Below are 6,706 nucleotides of genomic sequence, written 5' to 3' on the forward strand. Positions count from 1 at the left end.
TTTCTTGGGGGTCTATGGTGCGAGGGAGACTCCTCTCACTCCTGACGGATTGAGTATTGATTATATTGAAGGGTGATAACTTGATCAGAGTCCAAGTTGTGTCTAACTGTGGTTTGTTGGAGTTGGGTGGAGGGAGGAGGAATATTTTGGAAGGTTTTCATTTTGGATTTAGTGTGGGTTTTTTTTCCTTTTTTCTTTTATCACAGTTGTAGTTTAATAAAGTTTATTTTTCCTTTGTTATTAAGCTTGGGCCTGCTCTGCTCTGTTCCAGATCACATCTCACAGCATTTATTTGGGATGGTGCATTTTCATGGGGGCACTGGCATTGCTCCAGAGTCAAACCATGACTTTTTTTTTTTTTCCAGGCATAGTCTTTTAATAGGAATTACACTAGGGTAATAACACCATAGCACAACTCTTAATATGTGACCTTACCAATAACTGCACAAATGCTGCTGCAAAGGCAGCAGGAGTTAAGACAGTCAGAAAAAGAAGATACCAAAACTTCCTTTCCCATTCCCAATTTGAATTGATTGCCCTAAACAGAAACAAACATTTCCTGTGACATTAAGTTGTCAAAAGCTTCTGTAAATCCCAGTTCACTCAGTCTTTTCCTGTGTATCTGTCTCTTCTTTGCAGAAGCAGCCCCAAGTACATTTGCAGTTTCAGAGTTGTTTTCAGTTTGTTCAGAAGCCTCAGCTTGTTTATAAAGCTCCAACTCCTCAGTTACACATCCAGGTTTTTCTTGCCTGGAGTCCTCTCCACAGGCTGCCTCATCACCTACCTGGGCGGGTTGTGTACACCCTTTCATTCCCTGTGCTGGAGCATACTTCATTTCAGAGGGCATCACTGGTCTTAATGAGGACCACACCATATTCTTCGTTATTGTGGATCATATTATTAACCATGGTTACCCTGGGAGCCTCATCATCTTCATCTAAGAAGTTCTTGACCAGTATTCCCTCCTTGCAGTGGTGGATCTCGTTGTGCAGCAGGGTGCACGCACTTCTTGGATAAATCTCCACACCAGCAGCCTTTGCCCCATAGAGATCTGAGTTTTTCATCAGTAGTTCAGCTGATGTCCTTACTGTTATTCCAGTAGTTTCACACTGTAACACATAATTCTCCATTGTGGTTTTCCCATGATGAACATTTAAATTCCCCTCCACAGCATCATGCTGCACTAACTTCAAATGGGAGATCTTTAGATTGGCTTCTGTAAGTTGTGGTGTGTTTTGTTTTAAAGTTCAGGTTTACTCCCTATTCCTTCCCCTCATAGTGGTTTCTTCCAGGTTGTTTATTCCTAAGTTTTCCTACCACTTAGCTGTCACTCAGAATGTTCATCTACCTGTTCCTCCCCTTTTACCCTTAAACAGATGTGTCAGTCCAAGTTGTGCTGCCCACCCCCCTGTCATTGTAGCCACCCCCATTTTGTTCTCGAAGGTTCTCTGTCAATCACCCATGTTCTCTTAGTTGGTTGGTCCCCCAAGGCTTCTCCCCTCCCCTGTTTTTTTCCATTGGTTGTAACCCATGATGTAATCATACTGTAATCTGTTTCCATTGGTTGTCCCATGTTGCCACCCCTTCATACCCACACCCTTTATAAGTTGTAGCCGGATCCCACTTTTCTCAGAACTTGTCCCTGACTTGTTCCTGGAATAAAATCTCCTTGGACTGGACACAAGTGTCCTCTCCTTTATCCCTTTGGTTTGGATCCTCGTAACACCTCAGTGCAAGTGTCACCCATGCCAATGCACACACGGCCACCTGGCAATCTCAGTAGAGACCCAGGGGCGGCCACTCTCATAACCCTCACAGGCCACTCTGGGGGATTGCTAGCCAGCATTTTGATATACAGTGGCCACTCGGAAGGTGTTACACCTGTACAGTCAAAGAAGTCATCTCCTTTCCCTTATTTTTCTATCACAACGTCATCTGGCAGGCCATAGCCTTCTAGCTCTACTGAATCAGCAATGGAGAACATGCCATCAACAAAATAATGGCCAGGACAGATGATGACTGTCTCTCCTTTATATATATATATATATAAATGCCTTTATAACAGGCATTTACAGCTGCTAGTGGATCATGGTGAAACTGTACTTTTAAGGCTTCACAAGATTCTGGGCAAAGTTTGTCTCTTGTCAACAGCTGGAGCAGATTTGCTGTCATGATCCAGGGCACAATATGAATGACCTTGGCACCTGTTGATCTCAGTCCTTTAGCCTGGAGGCTGCCGTATTTTTGGTAACCAAACACATACCTCAGCAGAGGAGTCTCAATTAGTTTTGGCCTTTGTTTTATATGCTCCACTTTGTCATACAATTCTAGTCCTTCTACCATGGAAACGTTTTCTGTTTCTGAGTCCGAATCATTGCTTGAGATGCTGTTCCCCACATTTAAAAACTTATCATAAAGCTCTTCACGTTGAGATAAGTTCTGGTAATCAACTACCAGCCCAGAAGGCACCCGCTGTTCCAGGATGTCATAGTGCAGTCTCAGTCAGGGCTCAACACATCGCACAAAGTAATCAAACTCATCCTCCTCCTCACCCCAGGTCCTCCAGATGTACTGGTAGAAAAACCTGACATGCTCTATGGCTAGTGCTGTCTGGTCAAACTCTCCTGACTCATAATATACAACCACAGCTCCTGCAGCAGGATCTGATGTTCCTTCAGCTCCAGAAGCTCCTTCATGCACTCCAGGGTAAAGCTGCTGTCCTGGGACTCGCACAGGAATGGTTCACTGAGCTGCACAACTGCCTTCAGGGTCAGGAAATTCACATCAGCCACCCCAACGAGGACCTCAAACACATTAGTGCGCCAGATTGCCTGCCAGCCAGAGGGCTCAAGGACCTTTTCCAGGTACCCAGCTATGAACTGCTTCACCTCAGAAGTTTTACAGTCAGCCAAGATATAATCCTGGTAAGCACTGAATCAGTCATAAAACAAAAGATGACTGGTGTGAAAGATATCTGGGAAAAGCACGATCCCGTCTGACACAGTCCTTCCCAAAGCAGCCCCTGGTTCGTCACAACTGCCATAGTCACTCCAGGAGTCAGCACTCCAATCACTCTTGGCATCTTCCTGTCTCAGATCCTTGGCCTGCTTGGGGCAGTCCTGTGGGCCAGTGCCTGCAGCTGGCGAGTCCCAGCCATCCCCCTGTGGTCCCAGCGGTGGCAGCTCCGCCATTCCTCCTGCTCAGCTTCAAACCACCCAGGCTCAGTTCCAGATCCTTCACCCCAGCCTACCTCTCCAGGCTGCATGGCTTTCCCTCCCCCATCCAGCCCATGGCTGGGCAGGGGAGGTCTGCACTGCACTCTGACCGGAACCAAAGAGACAATTCTCCTGGGAGTCCTTGCTTTTAACCCCCTGTGTTCTCAGAGGCGTGCCCAGCCCTCACTGGTCACTCCACGTGCCAGTGCAGAAACGTGACACTGATTGGTGTCCAATCAAGTACCAACTTCCTGAGAAAATTCCCTTCTGTGTCAAACCACAGAAGAGGTGATGCACATATTCTCCATACAGTTCAGTTACAATTTTTTAGCCTTACATAGTGCATGAAATAACTCATTAAATAATGTGCTTTTCTATGCGCAGGGCTAAGGTGTACTCTTACTTGCCAGATGTGACACTTACCCATCACAACAATTATCAGAAGCATTGGTGTTGGTGTTTGTGCTGGTATCAATACTACACTTCAAATCACAAACACAGCCAAAGGCTCCAGTGATGGCAGTAAAAACACATGCCTCTCATTTTGTATGAAGGACACCCAATTTGTTTTGCCACTGTTTGGAATTAATATTAATAACAACAATATTATTAATAATTCAAAGTGTCAGGAAAGTAGTAATTGCTTTAGAAGTGTATGGGGACAAGCAGTCAACAGACTGAAGAATTCAGAAACAGATAGCTAATATTACTGCACAAAGTTTAATAGTATCAGCAGAACTATATGCTTGTCTGACTCCCATTTCTTTCCCATGTACAAAAACCTCATCTCTTTTTAGGAAGGTATTTCAGTCTGTAGTGCTTAGATTGGATTTCCCAGAAATAGAATCTGTGCCAATGATGATAATTTTCTTTATCTATATTTAAAATTAATTTAAAGGAATTGGTGACACTTAAATGCACCTGGCTGATTAAACCGCAGTCTGCAGCCAACTGGACTTAGCAGAAAGTCTTTTATTGATTTCAGTGGAGTTCAGACCATGATATTTAATCCATTTTGCTTATTGGTCTCATTTATCCCATGAGTGAACACAAGTTGAAAAAAGAGATTGGATACAAGTGAAAAAGGGCCCAGTGAAAGTGTCTTAGACTCTATGTGAAAGAAAAAACCAAATTGACAAGGTAGTATTGGAGTTATCTAAAAATAAGTAAAATATCTCACACTATTTACTTTGTCTTTTTCTCTTCTTTTAGTCCTTTCCCTCTTTTCTGCATAAGGACTGTGTTTTTTACCTGCACAGCAGAAGCATTTAGTACATTGTGGATTCTTTTGAAATCCAAGAAATAGCAAATGATGATGCACATTCTGCAATCTTATAAGTAGCTACAAAGAGCCAGTAAAGGTTTTATAGAACATTATTATTGACATAATTGTTCTGGGAGCTTTTAGAGCTCTTAGAATTACTCTGAGATGTGATAATGAGCTCAAAAGGACACTTGGCTTTATTTTTTTCTTAGAATTTCTTTCATATAGCCTTTGCTGCAATCTTGGCAATTCTAGAAACATGTAGGAATCTAAAAGCTTGTTGGTTTAGTGAGTGTTAGTAAATTAGTTGAACAGCTAATTACAGACTGGACAGACAGAACAATACAGTATATGAGCTATACCTTCCTGTGAGGTTCTTCAATAGCAGACACTACAGGATCCCAGTGTTTTGTGAAGACTTCAGGGCATGGTTGAAATAGAAAAAACATATGAATGTGCAGTTCTAAATCTTTTGAAACTCCTATGAGACACTCCTCTGGATACTTCATTCTGCTGAGTTATGGAAAGATGAAAGTTGAGTTTCCTTGAATTTGCACTTTTAAAATTCTTACTCTGTTTAAATCCAAATGATACAGACAGGTTCCAGTAAATCTGGAGGAAATTCTTGCATATACTTGTAACTACCTTTTAGACAATCAGGCCATATATGATGCTAGACTAGAATTGTTCCCATCTATGTATAAACATCTAGTCCTTTTATGTGTATCTTAGGAACTGAGCTTCAGTGAAGAGAATACTCAAAACTGTTCAAGGGAATTTAACTTCTTAACAGCTCTTCAAACTCAAAACTTTCTCAGGTCTTTTAGGCAAGCAGAATTGTTGTCTGGCGTTTTGTTTGTTTTCCAGATTCAAGATGTTTGAATTTATGTGAGAAGTGTTTTACAGCTCAGCAGAGCAAATGTTCTTGGAATTGCCACAAACTTTCATCCCAGAAAGGTCTAACGGTTTTAGTCTGAAAGAGAGCTTAGGTGTGAAGTACAGACACAGAGAGCATGATGAAGAGATTGAAATAAAGGAGGGAACTGACTTTTATGATGGTGTAGACACACATACACAAAAAGATATTTTAATGGATGTTTTACAAGTATCTAAACAACCAAAATACATATCAGTCTTCAATCACAGATATGTTCATGGTTTTCCTTTTACAAACTGCTTATATCTTGTTCCAAAAAATACTTCCTCTTAGAAACAGTCTTTTTACATTCCTTTCTCCATTGGACTATCTCAAATGCAGCTATTTCCTGTAATACAGGAAATTCCAATTAATTGTAAGAAAAATTGTTTTTTATTGTGTGCATGTTCAAATGCTGGCAAAGCTTGCCCAGAGAGGCTGCGGAGTTTCCATCTTTGGGGATATTTAAAATCTAACTAAATATGGTCCTGAGCAACCTGCTAGGTGACCCTTCTTTAAGCAGGGGTTTGATTTTATTATTCTATGATTTTTTTTCTGAAGAAAATTCTGGTTTTTCATAGTTCAAGGCACATAAACTTCTTAAAGCAAACAGTGGTCAAAAAGTGTTGATGTATGCCTTCATGCTATACTGGCATTCAAAAAGACCAATACTTAATACAGGAGGAAAAGAAGACAGCTGGGCATCTTAATCCATCTTTTCCAATCTTCTTTCAGCTACTTATTAACTCCCATATTTTGTATTCAGAAAAGTAACTAAAAAAATTAAGTTTCACTTGGTCTAGATGGTCTGTGTCAATATTTCAACTAATGGAAGTAAAACAAAGAAATTACATTACAAATCGTACACATGTATCACTGTTCTCTAAATTGTGTCCTGCACTACAGGTAGGTCTCCCTGAACGTTCTTATGTTCTGTGATGGTTTGCCCTCTGACAAGGGGGTGAATGTGGATTGTCAAATACTGCATGAAATATTTTAATTGCCATAAATGGCTATTAAATTTTTGTTATTCTTATAAACTGTGGAGTAAAACTGATAACATGCAGTGGACTTGTGTTATTTCTAATATATTGGAGAACTTACATTTCTGAAAAATTTCTACCTATGACCTATTTAATTTCCCTAAGATGAGTATGTTGTGTCTACAAATTATATATTTGGTGAATAATCAAGAAGCATTTTGTATCTATCTAGATGGATTGAATAACTCTAGTACAGAAGTAGAGCAATAGTTTTAATTTTCTGTTAAAGACATTCAGATGCAAATTCAGATTTTATGGACCTGAAGGC

The 6,706-nt window shown here is 40.7% G+C and overlaps 1 pseudogene; it reads right to left on the reverse strand.

Moving 5' to 3' along the window:
* Positions 1–370: 370 nt before the first annotated feature.
* On the reverse strand, positions 371–3,296 carry LOC110482183 (SHC SH2 domain-binding protein 1-like; annotated as a pseudogene).
* Between the last annotated feature and the right edge of the window lie 3,410 nt (positions 3,297–6,706).

The sequence above is a fragment of the Lonchura striata genome, chromosome 3 (genome assembly GCF_050655825.1).
Source record: "Lonchura striata isolate lonStrDom1 chromosome 3, ASM5065582v1, whole genome shotgun sequence".
NCBI classification, from domain to species: Eukaryota; Metazoa; Chordata; class Aves; order Passeriformes; family Estrildidae; genus Lonchura; species Lonchura striata.